Source organism: Mastomys coucha, unplaced genomic scaffold (assembly GCF_008632895.1).
Source record: "Mastomys coucha isolate ucsf_1 unplaced genomic scaffold, UCSF_Mcou_1 pScaffold15, whole genome shotgun sequence".
Taxonomy (NCBI): domain Eukaryota; kingdom Metazoa; phylum Chordata; class Mammalia; order Rodentia; family Muridae; genus Mastomys; species Mastomys coucha.
The window spans coordinates 120,259,644-120,278,910 of NW_022196897.1; positions in this window are offsets into that span (position 1 = coordinate 120,259,644).

Consider the following 19,267-nt stretch of genomic DNA (forward strand, 5'->3'; position numbering starts at 1 on the left):
CCCCCAGGGTGCTTTTGGTCATGGTGTTTCATCATGGCAATAGTAACCCTAACTAAGACACAATTGCAAACATTTCCAGTCAATAGTATAACAGATTTTTATTGCCGAATTTCTAAGACACTGCTACAATTTCCATGGGAGGATAATAGACCAGGAACAATAAAGACTCTTTTGAGGCAGTAAGAGGGAAGGATGGTTTGCTGAACCAGGAATCAATACATGTTATGAAGCTGGACATGAAGGAGAAGGCACTGCAGAACTATAACCTAGGAACCAGAGGCACAGAGAGGATCTTGGCAGATGAACTTTGGTCTGTAACAAATGTGTGGAAAAGGACTAGCCCATGCCCTGCCATACTTAAAACTAAAGTCCAGTCTTAAATATATATATATTTTTATATATATGTGTGTATATATATATGTGTGTGTGTGTGTATATATATACATATATATGTATATATATATAACTTTTAAAAATTTAGAACGTGTAGATGAATATCTTCTAGATACTAAACAACCAGGAAGAAACTAAGGGAAGTTATTGAGCATGGGTTTCTGGCTGATGTGTATCCACAGAGATGAGACATAAGAAGATGAAAGGAGAAGTGGTCACATTTTGTCACCATACATATTTCACCTTTAGTTTTTGTTTGATTGGCTATGAGTATATATTATATAAAATTGCAGATAACAAAAAATTGTAAATGCAGGATTTATGTGAAAGTATCACAAAACAAGGATGATGACCAATCCTGTTCTAAGGATGATGATCAATCCTGTTCTAAATAGCCAAGGTCTAAGTGAAAAAGGAAATATCATATTTTACACTTATTTTTTTTATTGTTGTGTGTATGTGTGTAATTTAGAGAACAACTTGAGGGAGTCAGGAGCCTCCTTCTACCAAATGGGTCCCTAGGATCAAACACAGGTTCTCTGGCTTGGCAGCAAAAACTTTCAACCACTAAGCCACCTTGCTGACCATTTTAAAAATGCTTATGCTTTATAGTTCACCATATTTGAGGGAAAAGGAAAAAGAGCACAACATAATTGGCATCAGGAAGACATGAATTTACATAATTTTTCTCTAATAATAGGGGGAATCTTTGTAAATTAGTCAGAAACTGGAAGCCTCAGTTTCCTTTATCCCAGGAAGTGTTACAACTTTCTCTTGCATTGGTTTGAGGTTTTCGCACAAGAACATGGAATCATTGTCAGTGTTTCCCATATAGTTCAAAAAAGTCTTTAAGACAGAGAGAGTAAATGAACATCACAGAGGCTATACCCCACAAGTATAAGCTTTCTTTGATGATTTTGAATTCCTCTTTCTGAAATATTTTAAATCATTTAGTGGAAACAGGTGACAAATGTCTGTAATAGAAAATTGAGTAAGACCTCAATTTGTATGGGTGAGAGAGAGGCAGGAGAGGGAGAGGGGAAAGGGGAGGTGAAGGATGAAAGGGAGAGGTAGAAGAGAAGGGAGGGGGAGAACTGCAGCAATATGATTCCAGTGTGCCTGTAGCTCTGGGGGTGAGGACTTGAGGTAAGGGTATGTAAATTTCCCAGAGTAAGTTTCTCCTTCGTTGCCCTATGTATAATGGGATTATCAATTTGGGCCATCAAATCATGCTTTGAAGTCTGATGGAATTCTAATGAAATATATTGCAAAAGATGGACACAGTTTCTTACTTCTGCAACTACAAGGCCTCTGGGGAAAGAGGCTGTGTTCCATGAATCTATGGGAACATATATTTGAATCTTGTTAGAAATAAGCAGCGCAGTCCCTAACAAATCACACCATGCTGCAGTTCTCACGTGGGAGGTTTATTGTGATGGGGGTCAGGGGCAGCTTCTGGAAGAGGATCAAAGGAAAGAGAGAGAGAGGCAGGGAGGAGTCTTTTATCTGTGACACATGTGCAAAGGGACATGGGAAAGGGCATGACACAGATGTACGAAGGGATAGACACAGGAGCAACACTGTCGCCTAGAGATGAAGGAGCGCATCTCTGGGTCCAGGAATTGGCAGTAAAGATGCCTTGTTGCTATGAAGTCACTTCCAGCTGTCCACAGATGATCCTGAAGCTAACGGGTCTGATCATGGATAGACATGTAGAATTCCAATCATGCCACGGCTCAGTAGAGTCAGCATTAGAACAGAAAGATTCTTTAAAATGGGCACATTTCCCATTACAGAGTAGCCCAGAACCACACTGAAGTGTTGGGCACTATGATTCTCACCCATCCAGTGATGGAAGTCTGAGATCCACTTTACAGATTGTCAAAGTCACCACAAGAGCAGAACATGCAGACAGAAGGCAGCGTGAAATGACAACAACATCAAAACCTGGCTGGATCTCCATTAGTGGACCTAAAACAAAACTCCAACTTAGCAGCACATTTAATTTTTTCAAAGAAGTTGACAAATTGATTTAAAACTTGTTTACAGGAGTGCCCTGTAATACATTTATTTCTGTAGCCTTAATCACTAATGGCCACCCGTGGCTAAAACTTAGCAACTGTAAAATCCCTGAAATAAACAGTCTGCAAGTGTGTTAGACAGACGTGCATTTCTGAAACAAAACACTTGATCAATCACTTAAGAGGGGAGAGGTTTGTTTTGGTTCCCTGTCTCAGTGCATGGTCTGGTGCCATCATTTTGTCTGTGGCAAGGCTGAACACCATGACAGTGAGCACATATGAAGGATCAGCCTTCTGACCTCATGGAGGTCAGAGAGCCGGCCTGGTGATGGGGACATCATGGAGGTCAGAGAGCCGGCCTGGTGATGGGGACAGGGTAGAGAACATCTTTTCAGAGCATGTTCTCAGTGACCTACTTCCTTCAACTATGCTATACTTCCGCCTTTTCCCCACCTCTCAATAATACCATCAGATTACAAATTCATCACCTGATGGATCTTTTGAGTAATTCAGAACCCTATATATCCAAATTCCTCTTAGAACATCAGCTGGCAGTCAACACTCCACTTAATGAATCTCAGGCAGAAATAGTTCATATTCAATCCAAAAGAGGTAGGTAGTTTTAAAGAAGTTTTTAAGTTCTATTTTATTTTAGTGTGCGTGTGCGTGTGCGTGCGTGCGTGCGTGCGTGCGTGTGTGTGTGTGTGTGTGTGTGTGTGTGTGTGTGTGTGTGTGTGTAGTGTGGGCATGTGCCTTTGTTTCTGGGTATAGGTCTGTGTTGGGTATATGATTGCACATACCTGTAGAGGCCAGAAGAGAGCCCTAGATCCCTCGGAGCTGGAGGCACAGGTGGTTATGAGCTGCTCAGTGTATATCCTTGTGGTCCTCATGGTTGAACAGCAAACACTCTTAACCACTGAGCCAACCTCTTCTCCAGCCTTCGAAGAATTTTTTAGGACAGCATATTATTATAATCGTTCTTTGAAATATTAGTTACTGTTGTTAATTTCTTCCTGTGATAATTTACAAATTAAATTCCATCTTAGATATGTGTGTATATAGGAATCTATATATCCATCCATTATATAAAATTCAGTATATAAATTGAGCTTATAAAATTCAGTATTTTGTAAGTTTTTGGAAGTCCATCAGTGAGCTTTGTACTATGTCCTACATATTAAAAGGAATACCTTAGAGGAAAAATGTAAAATAGCAACCAATATTGTTTTGGAAAGAAAGAAAGTGATATGCTTTCCACTTGTGGAGTCAGTGAAGTAGGTGTCATGTTACCATGCCATCAGCTGGCCCAAAGGGAATGTCCCCAAGACCAACAGGAAAGGAGCGAGATACTAAGAATGCTGTGTAGATAAAGGAGGAGTTGATCAGAAATCTGTTGATCCTTTCCAGGAGGCTGCACTCTGCCTAACACCACGATCACGGCCTGTGATGGGCACTGTGAGGGGCACTGTGAGGGTTCAGCAGAAGGGTTGGCTGAACCAGGACCCAGTCTCAACCCACAGAAACAGGGAGACAACAAACACGCCCGCTGTGTTCTGAACTCTGTTTGCGGTGTTTTGCTTCCCAGCAACAGACATCTAGTTCAGATGCCACGGACAAGCTGATGTGAGTCAGAGGTGAAGAAGGCATTACAACACATGTCACAGTCAAAGGTTTGTTCCCAGGATTACATAAGAATTCCTGCAAGTTCACAGAAAATGGTGATTTGTGAAATAAGACCAGTGAAATGATTGGGCAATTCACAAAACAGAAGCTTGCATTGACAAGTGTACAAAATAAATAAATAAATAAATAAATAAATAAATAAATAAATAAATAAAATAAAAAAAATGGCCGTTCTTACTCACAGTTCAAAGCATGAAATTTAAAAGATCAAATAGTATTTTACACTTACTACTTGACAGAGCTTTAATGGGTTCTATAAAGTAAAGTATGGCCTGTGTGGATACAAGTATATTCCTAGTTGAGAAAAGTGGCACTGTCTGGATTGAGGCAAGATATGAGGGCAGAGAAACAGCATTTGGATGACACAAGGATAACCTTTACATAGCACACAAAAACATTATGCCTACAAAAATATGCAAAAAATATGAATTAAATAATTTAACATATGATTATTTAAATGTTACTTTATTGTTTTATTCAAAATATAGTTTTTTCTAGTAACAAACTATAAAAACAATCCCTGAAAGTATAAATTCTTTTTCATACAGTATAATCTAATTACAACTTTACCATCCTCAACTGTTCCATTCTTCCTCACCTCCCCTTCCATCCACATTTACCTGCTTTCGGCTGCCAAGAATAATAATAAACCAAAATGAGATATAATAAGATAAAACTACAGGAAAGACAATGGATTAGGAGAAAACAAAGCAACAGCCGGAAAGGAGTCCAAGAAAAGGCACAAGACACAGATTGAGACACAGAGATGCACACATTCACATACTCGGAACCCCATAAAAACACAAACCAGAAGCCATAGCACATACGCTAAGGACCTGTGGAGTTAAAAAAGAAAGAAAGAAAACAATAAAAAAAAATTTAAGAAGGTATAATTTAAAAAATAAAATCTCTGAGGATATTATGAGATACAGAGCCTCCGAAGATGTCACTAAGTAAGTTTTCTTTTTCTTTTTCTTTTAATTTGTTTTGTTTTGTTTTGTTTTGTTTTGTTTTGTTTTTCGAGACAGGGTTTCTTTGTAGCCCCGGCTCTCCTGGAACTCACTCTGTAGACCAGACTGGCCTCAAACTCAGAATTCTGCCTGCCTCTGCCTCCCAAGTGCTGGGATTAAAGGCGTGCGCCACCGCCTGGCCTAAGTAAGTTTTCTATTGGCCGCCTACATCTGACCTGTCCTTAAGGATAGTTGAGATGACCTTGGAGAAAACTAAATTTTCATTTGTAAGTAGATTTCAATTAGCAATAGCTTCTGGATGGAGGATGGAGGCAAGTGTCTATTTCTTCTTTCAGCTCTAGGGTTAAAAAAATAAAAGAACCAAATTAATTATGGCCATTGCCTGTGGAGAAGAATTAGGACTTTCATCCCCTGAGACAAAGAAATCTAATTATGTTAACATATATTTTTTACCACTTGTATGTTATTCCTTCTATTATTAACTATAATCATATAATTTATAAACTTCAGAACTGGAGTGGTAACACACAATTCCTGGTGGTCTTTGGTTTTTTAAAATCGATTATTATTTTTCAAAATAGTAAAACAACATTGAAAATGATCATCTTAGCAACGTTTTCTTTCCGAGAATGTGTGGCATGCAATACTCAGAAATTTTCAGAAAATTACCTGAAGTGATGTATGGCAATACTCTTTTAACCAAGAAAAAAAAAGCATTACTTGAGAAAATCTTATGGGACAGTCTTAGCACATGTTACATGTAAGGCTGGGACGCCGATGTATGAGTATTTGCTCCATTAACATTTAGACACTTATTTCCTTCACAGATTGTAATTAGCCTTCACTCCCAGCTTATTCAACTTGCAGCCTTCTGCTTCTTTTCTGCCATGAGATTCCATGCTGCATCATTAACCTTTTTTAACTATTTCAAAGACCAACAGCTACTTGTTTCTTGAGGAAGCTCAGCCTGGTAGTTATCTGTTGTAAGATTGTCCGGAGCCTAGAAGGTCTAGCATAGACTGCTTCAGATCCAGTTTACACGCAACACATCTCTAATTCTGGAGGGTAGTGGAAAGGTCTAGACCAGTGGTTCTTAGTCTATGGGTTGTGACCAGTTTCGCAGGGGTAGCATATCACATATCCTGCATATCAGATATTTACATTAAGATTCACAACAGTAGCAAAATCACAGTTATGAAGTAGCAACAAAAATAATTTTAGGGTTGGGGGGTCACAGCGTTAGGAAGGTTGAGAACCACTGCTGTAGACAAAAGTTTAGAGGCGCTGTTCTCAGGTTTACTTGAGTGTAAGGCCAGAGTGGGAGCAGAGAACTAGCTGGGTATAGATTCTGAAGGCAGAGGAACTTGGGATGCTGGTACAATAAGCAACCATGCACCCTTCAAATTACCCATGATTCTTGTACGCAGTACGAGTTACTTAGCTGGCTGACTTTGGAAGCCATCATAAAAATATTTAGTTGGTAACCCTATATTGTTTATGAAACAAGTCATTTCTTCAGTGAGTATCTATATGGCACTTTTATTTCTCACTTGGTAGTAGAAGCATTTGAGCCCAGTCCTCCACCCCCCACGCCCCCCACCCCCGCTCTCCCCCACCCCGTAGTTCTAGAATGGTCCACTAGAGAACAGGAATCCATGGGTGCCCAGAAGTAAGAGAACAGTCCAAGCCATTTGGCCTTGCGGCTTTGTAAGAGTGCCAGCTGCTATAAAAGTCACCATCGCCTCCTTTTGATGGCATTGTAGTACCTTGCTTACTGCTGGGTTTCCTCACAGTTAAACTGACCTCATGACAGGAGAGTTCCTGTTATTTAACGTTCTCATTCAGACACCAAGGCGATGGAGAGACAGTTTGCTCTCATTGCTCTTTGATGGAAATTCAGACTGCAGTGTAAGGGTTTCCTGGGCCACCCTACCGTCTGTTGATCTACTTCTGCAAACGGACGTCCTGCTGAGAGCTAGAGCTGTTCTGACTGTGGAATCCACACCCCTCCCTCCGCGCTGCTCCCGCCCCGCCCCCCGCCCAGCCTTGTCCATTAAGCTGGTGACTTCTGGAGGAGACCTGAGTCTGTTGAAACAATTCAACTCTGATTCTCCTCTCTAGTCGAACATTGGAGATGACCGTTGAAACTTGCTCTTCAAAACTGTCTTTTAGCTCCCTTGGAAGGGTGATTGTAGTTTAGCCTAAGGAATCTTTAAGTTTGAACCACATTTACTAAGAAAATTTTAAATTCCTTCTTCCTTGAAGGACAGGATTTCCTTATGCAAACTATCTTGCTTCCTGCTTCTGCTTCTGAGACCAGCTCTGACAACTAAGTCATTCCTTTTTATCCCCCTCCGTCTTCCTTTGACTATTACAATTTTTTCTACATGATAGGCATCTAAGTGTGTGTGTGTGTGTGTGTGTGTGTGTGTGTGTGTGTGTGTTTGTGTTGGGGGTTAAACCTGGGCAATTGTCAGGCAAATAGTGTATACTGAGTTAAATCAACAGCCTTTAAAACTCATTTAAAGACACATTTAAAAAAACTAGAACTAAACCAAAAAATAAATACATGCTGGCTGTTACATGGGTTGGCAAAAGGGATCAGCAAGTAGACCCACATAAAGGTGGAAGGAGAGAATCATGTACCGTCCACAAAAACACAGACAACACACATGCACACGCACTAATAATAAACATTTTAAAAATCTAGGTTGGTCATTGTCCACTGTCGTTCCGTGAAAGATTTCCTTTACGCTCTCCATCTAGTCAGCACCTGCTCTCTCATCTCTTAGGGTACTCTGATTTACTCTAATAAACCCTATCTTCTCCATTAAAGAAAACCCCACACTTTTATCATTCTGGTCATGGTATAGCCAGAAAAAAAATCAAGGGCAGGCTTCGTGAGGTTGAGGGTGTCACCTTCAGAGAGCTAAAGGGCTCAATGCAGGATCCAGAACTAGTCTCATTTTCTATGTGGACCCATATTGGCACAGCTAATTCTCAGCCCAATATTCCCTGAAGTGCACATATAACAGAGAGCAACACATCTATGGACACCTAGGAATGATACCCACCCTGTGTCCAAAACAGAGCCAGTTGTCAGGGACAGGAAAAAAAAAAAACACAACAAAACAAACCCAAGACATGGAGTAGAGGTTGGTTTTGAACTTGATGTTTAAGCAGGAAGAGCTGTGAAGAAAAGAGCACTTTGCCACTTCGATTTACTTGTAATTTTGCACAAATACAAATATGTGTGCTGACCATCAGAGCGCAGGGGAGAAAAATAGGTAATTTACTTGACATTTGCAAAGCCAAAGCCGTTCCACAGCTTACTGAGAGTCTTCATGCGAAGCTTGCAGGTCAGATCTGATCAGACAAGGGCCAGTCTGTGGAAGAGAGAACCAAGCTAAGCTGGGGCCTGGCCTTTTTTTTTTTTTGCTCTAACTTAGGTGATTTTGCCAAAGTTAAAAATGGTCAAAGGCCATTGGCTAACACATGTTTTCTTTATGGTGAAGTATTAAGTTTTCTATATTGCCAATTTTTAAAATATTGTCTAGATGCAGACATTTTTGAGGCAGAAATGGGAAGGAATGGTGCCTGTTTCTTTTACTCCTCATTGGTTGATCCTTTTCTAAAATGGATCTTTAAAAATTCCCCAGAACAACAATTAGCTGATGATTTTTTTTCTCAATTGATGTCTACATTCCGGATTAAAAGAATTATCAATTTTTCTCCTTCAGCCTCTCTTAGTGATTTTTGTCTAAAACTTGATAATTACAAGGACTATTTAGTACTTGTCTACTATTTCAGTTGGAATAATTGAAGCACTGGGTGATTCTATGATTCACACTTAGACTTAAGGCAAAAAAAGACAGAGGAAGGCAGGAGGAAAACAGGGAGGGAAAGAAAGAATGAGAATCCCATTGAGAATCCAGAGGTAGGAAGGGACGTAATTCTTTGACGATATTGAGAAAACTGATCTTCCCATTTGGAGAGTGACTGCCCTACAGAAGAAATCCACTATTGTTAGGACCAAGGCTTGAGTTACAGCAGTATATTCAAGCACATATACCAATGCTTTCTGAAATCACAAGACATAAATCAATGTAACTTATACAAGAGGATCATTCTCCAACCTTTAAGCAAAAGATATTACATACTTATGAATCTGGGCACTGGCATAAATCACTCTTCAATGACTAATAGTAAATATACTTACTAAAAGTGATAAAACATTTAAAACAGCTGAACACAGTCAAGCATGGGCAACCTAAGATGGTCGAGAACATTAGTTGCCTTCAGCAACTAATGCTAAGCATTAATGCTGAACTACAGTTGTGGCTTTGAACATCCATTATAGAATGTCACATGAAACTCCAAAAATCACCAGGAGCATTTTCAGGAAGAAAACAAAGCCAATCATTGAATCAATAAGAACTTGCTTGTGTGAATTTATTCTGACAAATAATGGGAATATTGGAAATTCTATCATTGCTAACAATGGCCTTTTGTCAGTGAGTAAAGTGATGTGTTCTTTATTGTACACAGTTCTGAACAATAAATTTCAGTCATTAGAACAGTGCTCCTAATCTATTTCAGAAAAGGGTCCATTTCTTAGTAAATTACTAGATACATTATAATCACTTTTGTGAGACAACAGTCATGAACTTTGTTTCACTCCAAAACCTCAAGGATCTTAAATCCAAGTGAGAAAATCAGGCATGAGCATTCCTATCTCTTTTGCTTCCTGGGAATACCTGCTTCATCTTCCAGGAACATCTGGGTAGAAAAATAAAGAAAGGATATTTTCAAATACATTTGGAAGAAATAATTCCACTCATTCATTCATTTATATTTTAAAAATTAATTTTATTTTACTCATCTTGCTTTTATGGATTTGTATGTAGATTTTGATACCATTTTTTTCAAGAATAACTAATAAAAGAACTTATTAATCACCTCTAACTTTAGTCCTTTCATATTCTATATATGTTTTTGTATGTATCTTTGAATTCTTCTGGTGTATACATGAGTAAAAATGGTGAATATATATGGATATATCCTTATACTTATTAAAACATAGGTCATACATTCTTATATATCCCGTGATCATTTTTCTGTTTAAGACAAAGTCTCATTATTTAACCCTGGCTGACCTGGAACTCACTACATAAACCAGGCTGTCCTTGAAAGCAATGAGTACTCACACTTGACTTTCTTATTCCTCACCTTTAAGATTCTTGATATTACAGAGTAAAACATAGTACATGATCCCACCTCTGCCTACCAAGTGCTGGGATTAAAGATGTGTGCCACCATACCCAACCTCCATGTTTTTCATGATCCAAGAATTTACTGTCTATGGAATCTAAAGGAAGACCATATGAATGTGTGTGTGTGTGTGTGTGTGTGTGTGTGTGTGTGTGTAAGTAGTATATTTTTAATATACTACTGCTTCCTATGGTTGTATCTCCTAGATAAGTCTCAGCAATATTTCAAGACAGAACACTAAGAACCACCTGAGTCTTTTTAACTGTTGTGTATGTATTCCATCGAGGAGGTTTAACAGATGTTACTTCCCCCTTCTCCTTTGTGCCTCCTTACATGTACCAGATTTTTCTAGTATAATCAGAAGTAGAACTATTCACTAAAAGGGGATCCATATTTAATGCTTTATAGGCATACTGCCAAATTCTCTTTCAAAATGGTTACGCCAAATTATTCCCACCAGTGATGTGGGAAAGTTAATGTATTCTTGACTCTTGCCAACCCGAAGTTTAACAAGCTTTACATTTCTTGCCAAAGTGTTCGAAATTCCAGTTCTCTGTGTAATGGAGGGCAGTTGAACATATTTCCTATGTACCTACTGGACAAATGAATCTTCTACCTTGGATTTGTATATCTGAAATTTAACTTAAAAATATAATGATTGGATAGAATGAGAGGTGAGGAGGACACTACATTTGTCACAACACTGGGAGTAACTGGGACAAGCGGGACCCAGGCACACAGGAACTCTGCCAGTCCAGTGGCACAAGTTCCTTCTGGCCTATCTGGAATGGGGCCCTAAGCAGACCTTGGGTGTAAATTCAACAGCCAGTCCCACAAGGCCCAGAGGAAGCTCTACTCCCAAGCGTTCTAATGGGCTCAGGATCACAGGAGCCCAGAATCACAGGATCACAGAGATAGCTTGACTCTGAGGAGTTCTTACAAAACCAGGATCACAGGAAGGATAGGCCCGAGTCAGATTTACCCAGGGTAGGTAACACCTTAATAAAAAGTACACCTTAATAAAAAGTACACCACTTTTAAATATTAGGGGTTTTTTAATTAACATTTTTTAAAATTCTCTCTCTGTGTTTTGTGTGTGTGTGTGTGTGTGTTTATGTGTATGTGTGTGTGCGCACATGAGTGCAGGTGCCTGTTGAGGCCAAGTAGAGTAGAAGTTACAGGGAGTTACATGTATGTTGTCCCACACAGGTTCTGGGAATTGAACCTAGGTCTTCTACAAGAGCAATCTGTCCTCATGGCTCTTACCATCTTGCATAGGCTGTTGAGAGCAGAGAGTGCCAATCACACAGCCAGGGGGTGCACTACAAATAATCAATAGGATGCTAAATTTAATCATTTCTGGTATCCTCTTGTGGAGTGCTCAGAAATACAGATCCATTCGAGCCATACCAAGTCCATATAGGATATTTTGTTCTTAGTGCAGCTTGTTTTTATTGATTTATTTCCAAACATCTCATCAGAGACAATAACATGTGTATGCATTACTTGTGTCATTGTTACACTAAAACACCTGACAAGAGCAACCTAAGGAGGACAGGATTTATTTTGGCTCACAGTTGGAGGGTGGTACAGTCTTGGAAGGGAAGTCATAGCAGGGAGAGCTTGAGACAGAGGTCCTATCGCATCGGCAGCAGAAAGCAAAGGTGACAAATGCTCATGCCCAGCTATATGTCTCATAATATAATCTAGGACCTCAGCCCATTATATGTATATATGGGATGAGAAAGCAATGGAGACTGAACTTCAAGAAGACTTTAAATAACTGAGATCTTTGATTGCATGCTATGTGTATTAAGTAAAATCAGAAGAAACTTACAACAGGAAGACTTACATGACCAATGTGTGGTTCCACATTCACGATAGTTCTTCCCTTATCAATTAACCTAGTGTAGTTTCAAATATGTACTCAGAGACTAACCTAGATAATCCACATAGTTATGTATGCTTGAGGCTTGTGTCCTATATCCTGTCAAGTTGACAATCAAAGCTTTCCATCACAACATGTAAAGCATAAGATTATGGAAAAACACTTCTGGTTTATTCGTTTTGTTAAAAATTTAAAATCCATCTGAGAAAATGAAATATACAAGCACAAAAATATGGTATACGTAGACAAAGATAACACAGCATTGACTTTTTAAAGCAAATAGGATAAACCATTAAAACCAAGTTGGAGTTTCCTGCAATGTAGGAAATTTCAGCTTGAATTGAAATGTAGCCACAAAGCTCTGAATAAGTGGACACAAAAAATGTGGAAAAATTCTCATTTCCTTCTGTCAATTTGTCTGGACCAGAGTAAAAAAGAAATATATCTCTGAAAAAGTGTCTGGGGTAGTCATGTAGACTGAACTTCAGGAATACGTTGAGTAACTGAGATGTTTGATTGGATGCTATGTATATTAGGGGAAATCAGAAGGAACTTACAGAAAAGGAGAACATACATTGTCAATGTGTGGTTTCAAGAAATCCTTTCTTCCAAAACCTTGAAGATAGGACTTTCTTACAGACCAATCTATCTTCTTTACCTCAACTCTGTTTTTGCTGTATTCTCATCTCACCAGGGTGGTCAGTGTTTTTTGAGTTGACTTGGTAGTTGCTCTCCAGTCACCTAGAATATGGCACAAATGCTAAAGATTCTTCTCAACCAACCCCAGGAGGAAAGAATTAAATTGCCTCTATATTTGTGGAACAAATCTAAAGGTGATGCATGTACTTTGAATCATCATAATATAACTCCCCTGTGAAATACATTTGTACTTAGCCTAACTTACTTGAAGGAGCCAGGAAATAGCAAGCTACTTTCTCAGAGACATGAGGATTTTGTTTGCCAGGGTATTGTGAGAGGAGTCATGCTTCCTTGCTTCCTTTCTCCTCTTCCTTCCTTCCTTCCTTCCTTCCTTCCTTCTTTCCTTCCTTCCTTCCTTTCTTTCTCTCTCTCTCTCTCTTTCTTTCTTTCTTCCTATCTTTCTTGTGGTAGCCATTTAAATAGCTCTTAGTGATATCCACCACTGGGCTTTCATTTATCTATAAAGTCTCTTTTTTCTTAAGTAAGTCAAAGGAAAGACTATGGCAAGTCTGATGGTCTAGTGTCAAAAGACTGGATTCTGTTTGCTTCATCTCCCAGCTCCTTGTGTTAATCAGAATAAATGTTAGCCAACTGGCATATTGTAAACTGTACTAGAGGAGCCTAAATAAAAAGAAACTTAAGAAGCTCTCAGATGATCAGCAAATGTAAAAAATGAAGCCTGTTTAAAACCATGTGAATGAATTCTTCCCCACTGGAGTCATTTGCTAACTTCAATACTATTGATCGTAGACTCATGGAAAACCCTTCTGATAAAAGACACAAATGATTGCACCCAAATTCACAATTCACATAAATCTGTGAGGTCATAATCCATTGTTTTGAGCCAATAAATTTTGGATGATTTTTAAATTCAAAATATATAATTAATATAGGCTATTCCATACTGAAACATGCTATGGGCATTGTAGGCCTCGAGATAAAAAGAGATGTTTAAATCAGGTACATTTATACCACATTCAATATAGAAGACCCTCATGAAACCCCTTCTAGTGAATGTTAGGTCACATTTGAATTCCCTCCATGTTTTAAGTATTCTTACACAGTTAATTTTCATCTGGGTTTGGGAATTTTTTTCCCCACTAATAGTTCATTGTTAATGTTGAGTTTTGGTGTCTCAGCATCTGACTCTCATTAATGTTGGCTTCTCAGCTGGGATATAGAGAATTATATTAGTTGGTAAGGCAAATGGGAAATAAATAGTATGTTAGGTCAGAGAAGGTCATCATTGATGACCTAATGACTCTCCATACTCAGGTTTCCTATGGTAAATGTTTTCTCATAAAATAGAAAAGGAAATGCCAACATAATTTTGTTCAGAGATCATGACAAAGAGGGAAGAATGAACTGTTGTAACAAATACCCACAATAATTCTCAAAAACACATCTGATGAGTTACACAGACTCATCAGCATTTGACTTCTTAAAGAAGGAAAACGTCAGTGTGGTAAACCAGTTTCTGCAATCCTTCAGGGACTGTTCTTTGTCATGTACATGTGTGTGGCAGCTGCAGTAGGTCTGCATTTCCCAAGCACATCATCAACATGTGAAGTCATACACCAAAATGTGATGAAGCCATCCATTGAATAGCAGCTGTGAAAGACTGGACACGCTAAAGAATTTAATTGGCCAGAACCATTGGAAAGTTACTGCCTTAGTGGATGAGTACAAAATCTCTGAGGCCTCTGGTCGCTCCTCCTTACTTTTGGGGGTGGTTCATCCCTTCATGCTGAGGCTGCTTATTGCAAACACTTGAAGCTCTCTGCTTGTATGGGAGTTAATATTGACCTAATATGGTCAGTAAAATATTAAAAATTTCTTGAGGGAAGTATTGGATTGGAAACTGGAAGACAGAGACACCATCTTCCTCTTAGCTCTGTTGGCAAACTCTTAAGACATACTCCACATTGGCTCCAATGAAAGCCTGCATCAGATCTAAACTGCAGCTGTCCAAAGTCATAAACTTCTTAATGAAGATTGGCTGACCTCTCTTGTTTGCTCCTCTTGTCCTTTCCCAATACTTAGAATTGTCATTGTCTCTGAGATGACCCAAATAAGGTGTTTGGACACAAATCCATGCCTGCGATTGGGCTGTAAACAACTTGTTTGACAATTGCATATTTAAATCAACTCTTCTATTTTATTAACTTTTTTCTCTTCTATTTCCTAGTTTCTTAAGGTAACAAACTCAAGACCTTGTAAAAATAGACCTTGCATGCTGGAATATTACTGCTAATTACTGAACACAGGTGTATAAACATTTTGAAATGTTTTATTTTCATTTGTATTTAATTAAAATATTTTATAATATTCTTTTGGACTTAATCTTTTGCTTTTCTGGTGCTGGAGTTAGAATCAAAGGCTGAGTACACTCTGGGTAAACACTCTACTATTGAGCTACACCTTATAGCACTGGACTGAGTTTTTAATTCATGGACACTAGAATCAAGTTGTTTAGTTATCAACATTTTCAGAGATCCTTTATGCTAATGATTTCTACTGCTGCTCCATTGTTGACATCCCAGTTTAACTCCCTAAGACTTGTTTGTGGCTCCAAGCATTATCTATTTGCATAAATATTCAAAATGTACTTGATAAAAATGTATTCTCTGTTGTCTTGAAGAGTTATAAATTTGACTTCAGTAAAGGTATATGACTGTGTTAGAAATCCATTATAGTCTTAATAACTTATGCTCTGCTTTGTTCTATCCAAGAGAAAGATATATTAAAGGCTGATGAATTTGGATCTGTCAGTTTTCTGAAGTCACATAATCCAATCAATGAATATTCATACTGTTCTTACCTACATAAACAATTAAACGTTTGCCAGCTGTGGTGATACATGCCTTTAATTCCAGCATTTGGGAGGCAAAGACAGGCAGATCTCTGTGAGTTCAAGACCACCCTGGACTACATAGAGTGTTCCAGGACAGCTAGAGCTACATAGACAGACCCTGTCTCAAAAATAAATGCCCTCTCCACACTACCCAAAAATCCAACTGGAATTTTTAAATTTCCTAGATGTATGACCCTCTATGTCATTATGAAAGGAAGTCTTTTTTACAAATTTCCTGTACTATTTCCTTTGTGTGATGCTAATGCAGCCTCTTCCACTTTCTTTTGTTTGGGTTGAGTAACAATATATATTTTGCTTTTACGTCAATTATTTCATAGTAGACAGGTGTGGGGCAGTGTGGGGCAGTGGTCTGCTTGGGTAACTAGGGCTTAGTAGAGTATTTGGTTTTGAGCCCTGGAGCTCCTGAGGGGTAATTTCTGCTTGCAGGGGGCCAAAGAAGCTTGGCCATAACTCCTGAGTCTTTGGTTCCTGTTTTAGTCACAACCCCTTACAGCTGTCCCTGCAGGAGATGTGTGCTCTAATGGGCATACAATGCCCCAAGCTCCCAGCATTCTAGCTGGACCCTATCCCCAGTCATCTGACCACAGCACAGACAGGCATGTCATGCCCCATACAATATAAGAGGCAGTTTGCCCCCTCCGCACTCTCTTGCTCTTTGTCTCTACTCTCCCTCTCTTGCCTTCTTCCTCTCTTTCCTGCTCTTTGTTCTCTTCTCTTGCCTTCTTGCTCTCTTGCTTTCTTTTCTTTCCTTTCTCTCTCCTTTTCTTCTCCTTTCCTTCTTTCTACTTGACCGGCCTATTTTCTCCTTCCTACAATAAAATATCTCATTTATACATTGCCTCCATTTTAACTAACACGCTGTCCACCCCCAGGTCAACACCGGGGAGAGAGAGAGCCTGCAAGCCTCAGCCCAGGCCCTGCTTTTGGTACAACAGACAGACATTTTGTTTCTTTCATGAAATAGATAGTAGAATCTTGATTATGTTTCTGTGTAAAGCTCTGCCTTTTACCTAGAAAATTTGAATCATGTGATTATTTGTGTTTACTGTAGGCATTGGGCAATGGCACATCATTGGGATGAACATGTAGCTCTTTCTCAGAGCACAAGTAGACTCGTCCTTGGAACTGACTTCAAGCTCTTGTTCCATTGTCTTCCGTTCTGCAGTTTTTTTGATGAAAAACACTGTCATGTTTCTCTTTGTGCCTGTACATGGAATATATTGTTCTGTTTATAAGATTTTCTTCTTTTACAATGGATTATTTAGAAATTTGACTATGCGATGCATAGCCATACTTGGTTTGTCTTGTTACAGAGCTTTCTTACTTATTTTTATGTTTTTATCAAGTGAGAATTTCATATATGCATATAATGTATGATTAATCAATCCCCATTTTATCCCCTTCAAATCCGCTCCTATCATCCCCCTCCATGCCTTCTCATCATAAATCTTATTTTCTTGCTTCTTCTCAGGTCTAGTAATGTTTGGGTCAGTACCAGTCATTGAGTGTAAATATTTTAATTTCATTTTGAATGCTAAATGTTTTTATACTGCAACCTTCTTATTTTACTCTGGAGGAGAATTTGATCTTTTAGAGGTTTGCTTTTATAATCAGGTGGAGCACACAATATTTTGTCTAAGTATGACAATTCTCACATTCAAGCCCTCCACTGAGAGCATTCTTGACACCTTGTGTCGAATAAGCTTTGAGATTTTCTAGTCCACTTGGTCGATGCAAACTCTACCTCCAACTCTGTATAAATTTGTTAGCATCCTCGCAGGTGATGTTTTCCCCAGGCTCAGCTAATTCCTATTACATGCAGGTCATCACTTTGCTGAAGACTGACAGAAAGCCACAACACATTCCTGAAGTCCCCTGCTACTCTCTAACCATTTGTCAGGGCAACAGTTGGATTCTGATCTCCCTTGACATAGTATCCTCTCTAAAATCTCCCCATTCCTAGGAGTTCCCTTATTTGTACTACAAAAACATGGAAACATTATTGGGTTCAGATATCTCAGAGATTTCTTTCCTGGATTCTCAGTATTTGGTATCTTAAAAATTATGGTACAGGTATTTTTGTCTAGTCATTTATTGTTTTGGATGATAAGGCAAGTTTGGTTCATATTATTTCATCGTTGCTAGAATCAGAAGTGTCAGATAAGTCTCACTACACTTTGATGAATAAAGTATGACAGAGAAGACTCATTTAAGGCCAAATGTGGAGGTCAGGGTTTAAACACAGATATTCAAATTTCATAACATTCATTCTTGAGCAATAAACTCTACAGTTTATGACACTCACCTTCTGGTTTTTTAAGCTTGTCACTTGAAAGTATTACTTATTTTTATATTATTGATTAATGAAACATTACTGAAAAAATTTTTAAGTGGGTATGTGATCAAAAGTATTTTAAAAGTGAAATTATGTAGGCAGTGAATGTATGCAGGTAGAGAATTGTATGCACATCACAAAACAATAGGATTCAATAACAGGTATTAATAGATGTTCAAATAGGTTGAACAAGATAATAATTAATTTAAACCATAGTGTAGTGGACTCAGATAAGTTTAGGACATTCTTATTCTGGAACATGTTAGCATATTTCATTCGAGAGTCCAGAATTTTAAGTAAGATAGACATGCTTTGGTAACACTGGTGTGTGATGAGAACTCTCCTGAAAACCCCTGACTTGAAACTCTGCAAAGGCTGGTTAATGGAAATGCCTTTAGCTTATTTAGTTGGAATGGCATGAATGAAATGCCTAGGTAATTATGCAAAACACAGCATCAGGAATAAGAAGACAAAAAGTGGAGTAAACATTACTCACTGTCTACTGTCATATTTGGTTTCAATTGTTTTGTTCTAAAAATGAGGCTGCCTGTCATTTTCTGTCTGGGAAACATGTAAAAGTGAGTATTAGGACTGTATGTGTCCATATACTTTCACTGACAACCCACAGTGACATTTCACAACTCTTTCCCAACAGTGATGCTGTCTAATTAACACCGTTTCTTGTTGATTCCCATAGCTGCCAAGTACTCTTCATTTGGTACCCGACAAAGTGATGCTTATTACAAAGTCAAAGAGGATGTCCTCTTCTTTCTGTCTAGAGATTAAAATTAGTTTGTGCAAAACCTATGGCATAGTGTAGAGTAGACACCTAAGGACTGACACCTTGGGTTTCTATGAATAAACTTAGGGAGGATACAAATGCCCCAGAGGGGCAGAAAATGAAAGAGAAGGAAGACAACAAGGAAGGAGAAAGAGAGTGACACAGCAGTCACAGTATCTGCAGCCCCAGTGACAGAAGGCAGGGCGTGCAGGTAAAATAATACAGAAATACAAATGGGCTGGATTTTATTTGCTTGGTTTTACTGTTTTTGCTTTTGTTTTTTGGGGGGAGGGGTTGTTGTTTGTGGTGTTTTTTGTTGTGGTTGTTGCTTCATTGTTTTTTTTTTTTTT